The sequence below is a fragment of the Cyrtonyx montezumae genome, unplaced genomic scaffold (assembly GCF_038088225.1).
Source record: "Cyrtonyx montezumae isolate F1298 unplaced genomic scaffold, pur_monq_1.0 scaffold_16, whole genome shotgun sequence".
Taxonomy (NCBI): Eukaryota; Metazoa; Chordata; class Aves; order Galliformes; family Odontophoridae; genus Cyrtonyx; species Cyrtonyx montezumae.
In genome coordinates, this window is record NW_027071892.1 from 11512112 (window position 1) to 11525838 (window position 13727).

At 58.5% G+C, this 13727-nt stretch overlaps 1 protein-coding gene across 1 annotated transcript in view; it reads right to left on the reverse strand.

Annotated features, from left to right (window-relative positions):
• The window catches only part of TMEM11 (transmembrane protein 11), a 377196-nt gene extending 365757 nt beyond the window's left edge, over window positions 1-11439 (reverse strand). The window contains exon 1 of the transcript XR_010621974.1: window positions 11415-11439. The gene's annotated coding sequence lies outside the window, so the exon portion shown is untranslated. The remainder of the gene's footprint in view (window positions 1-11414) is intronic.
• Between the last annotated feature and the right edge of the window lie 2288 nt (window positions 11440-13727).

Genomic DNA, 13727 nt, shown 5'->3' on the forward strand with positions numbered 1-13727 from the left:
AGCCCCACGAGGCATGTGGTGCTGAGACCTTCCTCTAGGCAAAGCAGTGCCCACCTGCCTTGTCTCACCGGGTGGGACAGCCACTCAGGCATGGTTTGTAACACCGTTATTCTGTTCCTGGAGTACGATGCTCAGACATCAGCATTCGTGCAAGCAGGTCAGAGGTCCTGAGGCAAATGCTAGCAGTTGTGATTGGGGCTATGGAAGGTGACCCACAGGTAGTAAAGACAACACTACAAATAAAGATAAAGAGCAGAAAACACCTTCTGCCCACCCCGATCCCCAGCCGTGGTCCGGTGCTCCCTCTCTCTGCCACGAATCCTCTCATGGTGAGTGAGTTTCCGCTGCTTCTGCACTCAGGCAGGTTCACCAGATGTTAATAATGTGCTTATTTTCTCTAAGTGCTATTTTGGCATCGGTGTTAATTACAATTTATATTCTGCAACATTTACACTGGGAAAAGAACCCACCCTAATAGTCCCCAATTGGCAGAGCCGGGCTATTAAGCAGTGCACCATATGTTCTGAGCAGAGCAGTGTATGGGACTCAGAGCCCACTCAGAGCTGAGACTCCAGTGTGCAGCATTGGAGAGAGCGGAGGCATTGGCGTTCTGTTGCTGGCTTTTATTTAACTCAGAATCCCTCCCCTTCCCTTTGGTCTCTGTTGCCATCTCTCCAGAATCTCCCCCTGCTCCCTGCAGGCACCTGATGAGGTGATGTCACAGAATCACAGATCTGCTTCCCTCCTGCCATGTGCAGGGCTGTGAAGCCCCCCTCGCTGGGGGGCCAGGGCCGCTCGGGGCTGCTGCTGCAGGCTGCTGGGTGGCAGAGGGCCCTGCTTGCATTGATCTCTGCAGCAGGATCTGTCCCCTCACCTCGTGGCTCTCTGGGACTCAGGGCAGGGAGCACTGCGGGGCGAAGCACCTTCCATGCAGCTCTCCTGCTCCGTGGGGATGCGCAGGCAGCTAGGTGCTCTGACAGGAGAACCATTTCCATAGAAACCAGTTGGGATGTTGTACGGAGAATAGTGATGAACAGGGAAGGGACACTGCCTTGGGCCCTGTTCATTTTTGGGGGCGGTGAGGAGCAGGGTGGGCATGCGGCCCCCAGGCTCACAGACACTCTCCCTGCCATCACTTCCCTGGGGGGGTGGGGGGGGGGGAGGGGGGTGTTTCCCCTCTCCCTCCCACCTCCACTCCTCAGCTTTCATCACGCTTTCCAAATGGCTCAACCTGGTTAGGAATAATCATCATCATAAAAAAGGATGGATGGGGTCTGACTACGAACACTGTTGCTGTTAGCAGCAGGATGTCGGCCATAAAACACGAAGCAAGGGAGGCATTGACCTTTCCGCTGTTTGAAATGAATGGAGACATCAATATCCATTGTTTCGTGGCACTGACCTCTGACGCTCTCCATTCCCCCCCCCCTCTTTACTGATTTATTTGTGTCGTTTCCCCCCCGCTCTGGAGGAGAAGGGTCGCTTGGTTCCGCCGACTGATGGCGATCTCACCCGGCATAGGGAAAGCACTGCCATGGGAGGGGTCCCTGGGTGGCTGTGTGCTGAGCCCCTCTCCAGCACTGCGTTCCCCCCTCCCCTGTGTGCAGCCCGAGCTCTGGAGGCAGTCAGATCAGTGCACCTTTCATTACGGTGGGGGTTTTCATTTTGCTTTTTTTAAGCCGTGAGGTGTGACGTCCTCGTATATTCACGCCGTCGGAGCCCGGCTGCCCGGTGCCTCGTGTTACTGATTGTTTTAAAGGAGCCCCTTCTTTTGTGAGCGAACGTGAAATCAGGCGTTGCTAATTAGCCGTGTGACAATTAAGTAATGTAGCACAGAACCATTAGGACGCGGGATTCGGTTTTGAAGTCGGTCCTTTGAAGCGGAGGCTGCAGCTCCGTGCCCAAGGCTGCTGCCCGACCTGTTTCTCTTTTCAAAACTTCCTTTGAAAATAAAATGTCAGCGTAAGAGTCCCTACCGCTGTCGCTCCGAGCAGTGGGGGGACGTTGTTCCTCGTTGGCGTTCGTGGAAAGGGGAATTCAGAGAGATGGGAAACAGGAGCTCGGTCTGCAGAGCTGGAGGGGAGCAGGCGATGCCCTGGGAGGGAAGGAGCTGACCCACGGTTTGGGGAGGGGGACAGGGAGAGGGGAGGGGTGGTCCCCCCGCCGCAGTGCTGGCTGTGGCACTGGCAGGCTCTCCATCCACGCGCTCGTCTGATGCTTGCGTTCGCACCCGGCCCCGTGTCCTCGTAGTGAGTCCAGTTCTCCATGTGCGACTTTCCTGTATGCTGTGGCATGTAAAACTTCAAATAAAGAGTGAATCTGTTCTGAACCGCATCTCTCGTTGCCTCCTGCTTCGTGTTCCCCTTGAAAAGCGGAGCCGGGAGCCGCTCCCCGTAGGGGATGTGCTCTGGTTGTGTTTTAATTGCAGGTCGTGAGCTCACGTGCTGGAGGAGAAGCTTTTCCTCCCATCAGGGCGTGCTTGGGCCCCGTTGCTGTGGGATGAAGCAGCCCCCCCGGCTTGCAGGTGGGTCAGAGGTGCACTCGCAGCCCTGGAGGTGTTCCAGGAGCACAGAGATGTGGCACTCGGGGTCGTGGTGGGGATGGGTTGGGGTTGGGGACCCTGGAGGCTGTGTCTCATGGGCTCCTTTGCTCTGTGTGCTCTGCAGGGTGCAGAGCAGGGGCCGTCCCTCATGCTCATGTTTTACGTGATGGATTTTATTGCTCCAATAACCATAATCTGACTGTGGTTTTGAGGAAGGAGAGAAGAGATAAGGAGGGAGGAGGCTGAGGAAGGAATGTGCTTTTGGGCTCTGCTGGCTTATCATCAAGGCTCACTGCATTGTTTGGGCATTAATAATCCCAGAGGGAGGGCTGGGGTTGGAGCAGCTCGTCCTGGAGCTGTGCTGTGCCCCAGCAGTGCATCTGCCCAACCCAACCATGCTGTCATTCTACAAATAGATGGGGAGCTTTGGGAGGGACCAGAAGGAAAGAAGTGTTGCTGTTGGGTCAGGGATGAGCTGTGGCTGTTTGGTCTCCGTGGGACACGTGGTAGCTCTGGTGATGCCGTGGGGAGGTCCTGCAGTGCCACCCATTCAGGCTGGGACCTGTGCTCCCAGTGGCACCGAGGTCGTCCCCACCATCCCATTCCCATTTGGTCGTGCTCCCGTTTGCTGCTGGTGTGCCACCAAAGGGCTGCGTGGAGCTGGAGGGCCATAATGCACTGAGAACGGGGAGAAGAGGACGAGCTCCATCCCTCCCACAGAGTGCAGGTGGATGGAGGAGGGACTTCTGAGCAACTCTCCCATGAGCAGCATTATTGAGCCCTGTCACTGCCCTCTCCTCTCCGTCCCCTCCATAAACAGGAATTAAAAGTACAGCTCATAAAACCCTTCTGCTTTCTCCAGGAGGAGGGAGGAAAAGAGAGAGAGAGAAAAAAAAAAGCCTTGAAAATGCTAAAGGACATAAAGGGCGTTCATGAAAGGGCTGGATGGTGGTTATTGCAGCAGGGGGAAAAACAACATTATTTCACTGTGCAGATAAAAGGAAGGGGAAAAGCAGCATATTTATAGCTAGGGAGCCTGGATTCCTTGTTAAGCTGCTATTATCAAATTAATGTCAAAATGCATCAAACAGGCATGAGTGTTCTGGGCCCCTTATGCAAAGTGCTTGCAAATTGGTTACAAATACATTTGTTTACAGGGTACGAGGCAGGAGCAGCTAATTAGTCATTGTAGCGGGGTTGTTTTGTCTTTGTTTTGTCTTTGTTTTTTTTTTCCTTTTATAAATTATTTTTTGGCAGTGGCACAGCCAGGCTCTTCTCAAGTACCAACGCAGCCCCTTTAGAAGCGCATCACTTCCCATCCCTCCCAACCCGGGAGGGGTTTCCAGCCCTCCCCATCCGAGGGCTGCACAGGGCCGAGCTCTGCTGTGCTCAGTGCTGAGCCGTGGGATGACCGCGGCTGCCCCCGGGTGGGCGGATGGAGCTGCTCTGATTCACGCCACGCGTGACATCCTCGGGGTCGGGGCTGAGGGCTGCAGCCGTCCCCGTTGTCACCTGGAGGGTGGGGGGCTTCTCCCGGGCTGCAGTGATGGGGTTTGTCCCTGACGGGGGGTGGGGGTGGGGGGAGGTCCACCAAAGGCACCGCCATCAGCACGCGGTGGTTGGGGTGAAGGGGGTGCAGCCCGGGGCCGTTGTCATTCCCCTCGCGTATCAGGATGGATTTCTGCGAGTGCCATAAACCATCACGTGGGCAGAGCCTGGGTGAGCTCTAATTGCTTCTATTTGCATAATGAGGCTCAGCACAGCATCCTGCTGCTACTGGAAAAGGGCAGAAATCAGAATCGGCTCCAGATAAAACAGCCTGCCCCATCCCTGCCCGCTCCTCATCGCAGCCTTTCCCCCTCACGGATTTTTCCAGCTCTCTGACCCCCTCCCCCCGCCCCCCAGGAGCACCGTGCCGCCCCCTGCCCTCTCTTTGGGGGCTGTGACCGCCGCCGTCCCCGCTCCATCGCCCGTCCGTCCCCTGCAGGCAGTGGTACGGGTCCCAGCTGGGTTTTGTCGCCGTGCCCGGGCAGTAAAACTCGCAGCAGTGGTGGCACTTCGGGGCGCGTTGCGTCCCGGGACAAAGGGACGTCCCGCCGTGCGGGTCCGTGCCATGAGGGCTCCACGGGACATCCCGAGCGACAGCCCAGCAGATGTCACCACAGCCCGCGCGATGGGGACGGGAGAGGGGACGCGACCCGACTGGGGGACGAGCACTGCGCTGCTCGGGACCTGCGCCCAAAGGCTGCAGGAAGGGGCTCCTGCACGGCCGTGTCACCGACCCGTGTCCCCGGGCCCTCAAGGGACCAGGAGCATCCTTACCCCGTTCGCCCCGGCGGACCTGGGCGTCCCTCGGGCGCTGGGAGCGCTGCTGGGACCTTCCTTGCGTCCCTTGCCCCGGCAGCACGCCGAAGGGTCCCTCACCCATCCATCCATCCATCCATCCCTCCTCCTCCTCCCGCCCCGATTCCGCCGAGCACTCCGTTGCCCTTCGGGGTAGAAGCGCTGACTCCAAATGTTTCCCTAACGAGAACCTTCTGCAAACAGAGCCGCTTTATTTTCCTTCGGAAAGCAAACCAAAGGGCCGCGGGGGGACGGGAAAAGCCCCGCAGCCGGCGCTGGGAATGGGGCGGGGGCTGCAGCTCCTCCTGCAGAGCGCGATGTGCCCGACGGGGCGGGTTTGGGCACTCTGCTTTCCGAGCCCGACCTCAATGTAAAGATTAATTTAAAGCCCTTCTCACCTTCCCCCCCCCCCCCCCCCCCCCCCCCCCCCCGTCCTTCTCCCACTGAGGAACCATCCCTAGCCCTAACCCTAACCCGGGTCCCAGTGCCACTGCCCCTCCGTCCCCGCAGTGCCCGGACCTCCCTGCTCTGCTCTGCGACCCACAGTGCCCATCGTGCAGTTTCCACTTTTGCTCGAGTTTAACATCTCCTTTCTGTATGTACCTCGGGATCGGGTTTTTTTTCTTTTCTTTTCTTTTTCTCCCTCCCCCCCTCTTTCTATTCTATTCGGGGGTGGGGAAGGAAACCTATTTTGGAGGCAATGAGCGTTTCTGTCGCTCCGAAGGGGATGGGGGAGGGGACGTCTCGGGGTCCTCAGCCCTGGGGTGCACCGTGGAGGGATTTCGGTGCCCGAATGATGTCCTCCAGCACCGTCCCTATGAGGATGCTGAGCATGCCGGGGCCGTGCTGTAGTGTTTTCTGCCTGATCCCAAAGGACGCAGTGAATGCAGCCCCCATTCACTGGGGGTGGGGGGGGGCAATGGGGTCAGCGTGTCCTGCGGAGCCCCCGCAGTATTCCCATAGAGGAGAGGGCGATATCCCACCCCCACGGCTCCCGGTTTGTCCCTGGTGCCATGCCACACTTCTTAGCCTTCCCTCGTTTCTTCGGGATCTCGGGCAGCTTCCAAATTCCTGCGCAGCCAAATCCTGCCCGCGGCCAGCAGCGGGGACGTGCTGCTCCTGTACCCGCAGCACAGCCAGCATCGCCGCTGTTCCGCGGGTGGGGACGGAGCCCCACTCCTCCCCATCCCGACGCAGCCACATCAGAGCAGGGGATCCTGGCGGATCCTTTGCCAGCGCCTGGGCTCGATCCCAAAACCCGAGGCGATGGGGTGAGTGCTCCTGGCACCCAGGACCCCTCTGCTTTGGGGTCCCGCCCCGAATTCCCCACACTTTGCCCTCCCGCCGTCTCCATAATCCCACTGTGTTCCCGAGTGTGGAATTGCGTTGGTTCATCTGCTCCCGTGCAGGATTTATTGTCCCCAGAACTTCCCGTGCTTGCTTCCAACACGCACTATTTCTTCGCGTGAACGATGATTCAAAACTGTTTGTTTCTTTCCAGGGCCTTTTTATTTTATTTTATTATTATTTTTTAAGCAATTACGATTCTTTGTTATTTTTTGACTCCTCAGAGCCCTCCCAGTGCTCTGGGGAGCACGTCGGGGGGAGGTGGAGGTGGGGAGGAGGTGCTCTGGGACCACGGCGATGGCACAAATTGGGCGTCCATGAGAAACGCCCCCAGGAATCGGACTGGGAAGGGTGGGAAGTCCTGCCCTGACGCTGCGGACCGAGCACTTTGGCACTAACACACCCGGGGTGCCGACCTTCCCGCAGCGCTTTCCTCACCTTGAAGGTTTTTACATTTTTTTCCACCCCACGTTGGCTGTGCAAACCGCGCTGGGACGTGGCCCCGAGGTGCTCCCAGGGCTGAATCCCTTTTTTTTTTTGGGGGGGGGGAGGGGACGATGATTTTCCAGCAGCTCTCACACGGCGGTGGGGGCACCCGCGGGGTTCCTTCTCCCGCTCCCCGCGCCGGCGTCAGCACGCCCGCCACGCATCCCCTGGGGACACAACAGCCAACCGGATCCGCCGGGAGATGCTGGCGAAAACATCGCCCCCCCCTCCCCCCTCCAAATGATGAATGGTGCCGAGCTGTGCTTTACACTCTATATTTAAACAGCATTGTCTTCGTTTAATTTATTCTCTTTTTCTTGGGAACGGGTGTGGGGGAGCAGCGCTCGCTTTTCCCTCCCGCGACTTTTGGCGCTCCCGCCGAGCGCTGACCCCTCCGAGGCGCTCTGGAAAGCAGATTTCTTTTTGGTTTCGTTTGGAAGCCGGGATGGAAAATGATTTCCAACCCATTCCCCCCCTCCCAAATTAGAAACAGGGCTTTGTTTTGGTGGGGGTGGGGTGGGGGAGGGGCGGCGTGTGTCATCCCGCAGCAATGAGGAGCGCGCGCTGCAAGGGAGTGCGGCGCTGTGATTTATTCCGGAGTGCGGCGCTGTGATTTATTCCGCGGCTCTGCCCCATAGCGCTGCCCCACAGCGCTGCCCCATAGCGCCGCCCCGAGGGTTTGCACGTTGAGGGTTTGGGTTCGAGTTGTCGATAAGCGCTGGGGGGGTGGGGGGCACGAGCAGCCGGTGGTTTCTCGCCGAGTTTTGGTTTTTTTTTCAGTGCGTCCTCATAACGATTTTGCTGTGGGTTACTTTGTTCCTCACAGAAAAACATCGGGTCCCGTGGGAGCTGGGTTGGACTCTTGCAAAAAGGAGCCAGTCCCACCCGGGAAGAGCTTGTCCCCATCCCTGCAGTTCGAGGTTCTATCCACAAGCCACCACGGCGGAGGCCACGGAGGAGAAACCTTCTCCCTCTGTGTTTTTCCCCTGTGGGTCATCACACCTCACACACCCATAGGACAGGGGGGTGGCCACGGGCTGGCTGCGGCCCCCAGCTCATGCAGCCCAGCACCCACACGGCCTGGGGCCCCTCCAGTGATCCCCATGTCCTGATAATGCTGGAGCCACATGTGCTGAGTTTGATGTTCAGAGAACAGAGCAGCGTTACACCTTGGTCCCCCCATGCTGGCTCTTCCACTCTTCCACCTCTCCCCTTTCATCCCTTATTTTTTATTTTCCCCAGGCCCCACTTTCCCCCCACATCGAGGCAAACGCTTCGCCTAATTAGCAAAACATATCAAAGGAAAATGATTAATGTCCCGGGAGGAGATCTAACTGCCTTTGTGCCCGTGTAGCCTGACTTCTGCTCTTAAAGGTTTTATTAAAAGATAAGGCAGCTTGTGACGGGCAAGCAAAGCAAAGCACGCCCTGCCCGGTGCTGTGGGGTGGGAGGAGGGGGAGATGCAGATCGGGGTCACGGGGGCTCGTGTTTCTGTGCCTCTGCGTGTGACTGTCACCACGGTGTCGGGCCTTGGCAGGGGGAGAGGCGTCAGCTCTGGCTGAGTGCCTCCTTTCTTCCTGCAGGGCAGGTAACTCAATCCTGCTGGCCGGGCTTGGAGCGTTGCTGTGATTTGAGGGTGATGCTGTGAGGGGGAGGGGGGAGGGGAGGTTTGGGGAAGGGGTGCTTGTGGTGGGTACCCCAAAGTGTGGTCAGATCCAGCAGCAAGGCAGTGAGGGGACAGCCGGGTGCCCATCCCATCACCCTAAATTTACCCTGAAACCTTTGCAAGGGGCTCTTGCAAAACTCTGTGACAGCTGTAGGGTCTGGGAACCCCGCAGAGCAGAGGTGGAGCACTGCTGCACCCCCGGGATGCACTGAGCTACCAGCAGAGCTCGAGGAGCTCCAACCCCAGCATTCTTCGTGTCATGATGACCGTTTTAAATCTCTAAAGCTCCCAAACCAGCATCAGGAGGCATCCATGTGTCGGTAGGCGAGCAGGAACCGTGGCGAGGGATGCTCCGTGCTCGGAGGGCTTCTCCTCCTCCAGCACCGGCCCCGGCTCTGCTCCGGATAAACAAGGGCCGTGTGTTGGCTGCAGGCGGCCTCGCAGCGCTGCACACTGCTGGGTGGGACCTCAGCACAGAAATATTTTCAAGATAAACAGAGGAAAATGAGTCCTGGAGGAGGACGGAGCTGCTGGCAGCGCTCCTCGCCGAGATATTTCGGGGCAGGAACTCGGCGCTCCGTGGGATGGGCTGGAAAGGCAGCTTTTGTCAATTTTGTCTTCTCCAATGGGAACTTCGAGGGCTTTGAAGCTGGAAATAAACACTAAGGGCAATCGGCAGCAAAAGGCATCGGGGGAGAGTGGCAAAGTGGGGGGTGCCAGGGGGCAGGATGAGTGCCATGGGGAGGTGACACAGAGCAGGACGAGTGCCACAGGGACCCACCACACTCCCCCTGCAGTATCCCTGCATCCCAGTGGCCGAATGTCACTGATGCTTGAGGTGGAGCATCACCCAGCACCAACCAGGACTGCCTGGTGGCAATGCCAAGCCCTGGCAGTGGTGCCCTGGGGGGAGCAGTCCTCTCTCGTGGGTGCCATGCTCGGGGCACTGGGACAGCAGTGTCTCCCTCTCCCTTCCCTCCCCACCCCCAGCAAATTTAATTAAAAGTCATCAGATTCCTTTGAAAGAAAATGTCATCCGTCGACACAATTACTCTTTAACTAACCAAAGCTGTTACAGTTCCTATATATATTGGAATCAGGCTGTCGTTATTAGTTCTAAGTAAGTAATTTATTCCCATTATTGTGTTCAAATTACAGGATATTACCCCCTGGGGAAATAATCCTATTATTTGAAATGTAAAAAAGAATTCACATGGACAACAATAGGTTCCTCAATGAACCTCAGAGCAGTCCTGATCAGAGCGCAGCATTGCTTGGCCTGGGTAGAAAAGAAAGCCCCACAAAGTTGTGTTTAAAAAATGTTTCTCCCCTCTTGTTTTCCTCCTCCCACCCCAAGAGAAGGAAACGGGGCTCCTCATCTCCACCCAGAGCTGCGGGGATCTGGGGGGCAGTGGTGGGGGTTGGGAACGTGGGTCCATGTGCTGAGCAGCCCAACGTGACACCCAGACCTCACGGGCTGCTGAGAGGAAAAAGGGAGAGGGGAAAACGCAGGGAAAGAAAAAGGGGAGGAAGAGGGAGGGGAGGGAGGAAAATCAGATCCACTTGTAACCTGATTACAGCAGCCAGCTATGTGTGCGAAATCACAATGCAGCTCTATAATTAAATCTCTCCCCGCCCCCCCCCCCCCATGCGCTCTTTCCTCCAACAGGAGCGGTACAAAAGCTGCTGTTAGGACATGGCATTCCAGCTCCCACGAGAGGGGACGGTTTTGTCTATCACTGCTGGGATCGTCTCGAAGGAAATCATCATGAGGAGCTGGGCACTGCTGGCTGGAAGGGTGCGGGGGCTCTGCTGGCAGAGCTGTGAGTGCTGTGGGGTTGTGTGGAGGGGAACGGCCCCGGGAGAGCCATGGGGTGACCAGGGGGTGTTGGGTACCAGGACCCTCCTGCAGCCCCTGGCACCTGTGGGGGTTGGGGTGAGATGGTTTCTGCCCCTTTTGCTCCACGGTGCTGTTTTAGCATCGCTGTGGTACAGTGTGGGGTGCTGCGGTGCTCTGGTGGGTGCCCATAGGGGTTTCTTGTCCTGTGGCTTCTGGACCCAGCAATCCTACACCTGGAGCAACAATGGGGACAGCTAGCAGCCCCCATTGCCACCACCCGGCCCACTGAGGACACTGGAAGCTCTGTCCCCACCTGTGTGACACCTGTGCTGGGTGGCAGCTGTGGGTTCAGCCCCAGTGGCCCATTTCCCCATGGGCAGCTCCGTGCTCATTGCTTTGGGATGTTTTTGGGGACAGGTTTTGCTTCCCGTCCCCCTTTTACTAGCACGTCCATGGGGTTGGAAGGGGCATTTGAGAGTGCACCGTGGGGAGGAGGATGGGTTCACCGTGCTGTCAGATGGGGATGGTGAAATTTGGGGTGCACATGGCAGTGCCCTCCACGCGGTGACATGGGGAAGGGACAGCCCGGGGCACAGCCCGTGCCCACCCCTCTCCTTTTGGGGACATCACCCTGAGTGTGGCACAAAGCCACGTGCGTGGCACCGTCCCCAAAAGCCAGACCGTGTCTGTCCCCATCCCCTGCAGCTCTGTGCTCCCCGGGAAACGTGAAATGGGAGCGGGCTCGGGCTCGCCGTGCTGACGCGGATCAGCGCTCCCGCACACACCCAGGGACCGCGCAGGGCTGCGGGTCCGGGCTATTTCCCACACGTTTCTCCGCTCAACCACCACGTCCCACCGCTCCCCAGGCTGCGGCCGCCCTTCTCCTCGCCCCACACCCCAGCGCGGTCAGGGTTGGCCCGAAAGAGCGGGCACAAATCACAGCCCCGGGACTCGCGTCCCGCTCAGAGCATCCCCGCCGCAGCGCCGGGTGTTTTTCTCATCATTTCGCACTTAAAAAAAAAAAAAAAAAGCTTTTTATTGGGTAAAAAGGGAAAATAAAAAGAGAATCAAAGCAGAACCCCAGGACCCCGCAATGGGGCTGAGCAGCCAGCGGGGACCGATGGAGAACATCACCCCGCACTGCTGGGAATCCCGCACCCGTCTGCCCCCCAAACTGTGCTGTGAAGGACCCCCCCCCGCCTCCTCCTCCTCCTCCTCCTCCTCCTCCTCCTCCTCCGGGGCTGTGCCACAGATCCCCTTTCGCCTTCCACCCCCCCCCACCCCCCGCTTTGTGGTTTTCTATGGGGGAAAGGGCCCCCACCGGCGCGGAGATGAGGAAATGGGGCACAGCAGTGCCAGCCCCGTCCGTCTGATTTATGGCCGCGTTGCTAAATGCGGGCGCTGACTGCACGCGTTAAATATAGCTCCAACCAGCCTGAAAACGTGCGGCCAGCACGGCACAGCGCAACGCCTGCCCCCCCCGGGCCTCCTCTATACGTGTGCATATAGGGAGGGGTGCAGAGCATGGGCTGGCAGCCCCTCCTCAAAGTGGGGCAGGGTGATGGGGGGGTGTTGTGTGCCCATCCCACCCCAAATCCTACCTGCGTGCCCGGGGGGGGAGGGGGGAAGGGATCTGCAGGGCTGTGCTGCCTCCCACCCGCTCCCCTCTGCTTCCGCGGGGGGATTAAAGGGGAAAAAGGGGGAAAAACTATAGGGGAGAGGGTAATAAACGGGGGGGGGGGGAATGGGAAGGTGAAAAAAATGGGGGAAATGAAAAGGAAAAAAATCCTCAGGAAGAAAGAAATGAGAGCGGCGAAAACGGGGAGTGGAAAAAATGGGAAAAAAAGGGGAAAATGGCAATAAAATGTGTATTTTCGAGGAAATTAAGCGGAGTAAAACGGAAAAGGCGGAAGGGGGGGGAGGGGGGGACCCTCCGGGTGATGGCAGCGATGGAATGAACCGCGCGGCGGTGCGGGGGGGCAATGAGGGCCGGTGCGGGGCGGCCGCACAAAATGGCGGAGGAGGAGGAGGAGGAGGAGGAGAGGGAAGGGAAGGAGGAAGGGCTGGTTTTATTTTCCACTTTTTTTATTTTCCACCATTTAAAAAGAGAAAAAAAAAAAAAAAAAACAACACAGCCGTCACCCCCCCCCCTCCCCCCCCTTTAATGTGTGCTTTTAATCACAAAACAAAACAAAACAAACACATCGCAGTCTGGCCGCCCTTCCCCCCCCCCCCAGCTCAGCAGCGCTTTCGGGCTCAAAAAACACCACTTTAATGACCCCCCCCCCAACGAACGGTGTCCGCTTTCCCCCTCATTTTAATGTTTAGAACCGGGGGGGGGGGGGGGGGGAGGAGCCGCCCCCCTCAAAGGGCGCTTTGTGCACATGGGGCCGTGGGAGAGGGCCCGCCGGCGGTTCCCTCCCCGCCGCCCCCCAAGGGGGGGGGGGGGGGGTGCGAGTGCTGACGGCGCGTGGGGGGGGGGCGGGGGGCCTGGAAACGGCGGGGACGGAGAGCCGAAGGCGGCTCGTGGGGGGCCTGAAAACCGCCGCCTGTTTACCCACGGCTGAGCGGCGGGCGGGACGGCCAATGGGGAGGCGGCAAGCGGCCGTGAGCCCGCCCCCACGGAGAACAATGCGCGTTTCACGGCCCCGCCGCCGCGGTTTTTTTTTTTCTTTTTTTTTTTTTTTCCCTCCCCCCCCCTCCCTTTTCCCTCCCTCTGCCCGCGCTCTCCCGCGTTATCCCTTTATTTTCCCCTCCCCCCCAACCCCCCCCCCTCCTCCTCCCGCCGCCGCCACGCGCGCGCGCGGGACCGCTCTCCGTCAGCGCCGCCGCGGAGGGGGGGAACGCTCCCGATGCCGCCCGGCGGGGCCGTCCCGGCGCTCCATGGCGCGGCCGCCGCGCCGCCGCCCCGCTCTCCCCGTCCGTGCCCGTGCTCCTGAGCCCCGCCCCGCCGCGCCGCCGCCATGGGGGCCTGAGCGCCAGGTAGGAGCGCAGCCCGCGCCGCGCCCCGCTCCGCTCCCCGCTCCGCTCCCCGGGTCCCGCTTGCGGCGCTCCGCTCCCGTGGGCGCCCATCTCCCGCGGCCGCGCTGTGGGTCCCCGTCCTTTTTTCTTTCCTTTTCTCCCCGCTCCTCGGTGTTTGTTTCCTTACGTTTCCTTTTTCTCTCTCATTTTCCGCCGTTCCGTTGTTTTTATTTTCCCTTCCCCCCTTTTCTTAACGTTTCTCCCCCGTACTTTCGTTTTTTTCTTATTACATTCTTTCTTTAAAATACAATTACCTCCTTTTTTCCACCCCCTTTCGCTCATTTCTCCCCCTTTCCCTCATTTTCCTTTCCTCTTTCATTTTTCTGCTTTAATTTCCTTGTCCTCCTCTTTCCGTGTTTTTAATCTTTTTTCCTGTTTTCCCCACTTCTGTCTCCCGATTTTTTCTTCGTTCTCCTCTTTCCCTTTACGCCGCTTTTCTCCCCTCCCTCTTTTTTCCCCTTTTTCCCTTCTCCTTTATTTCC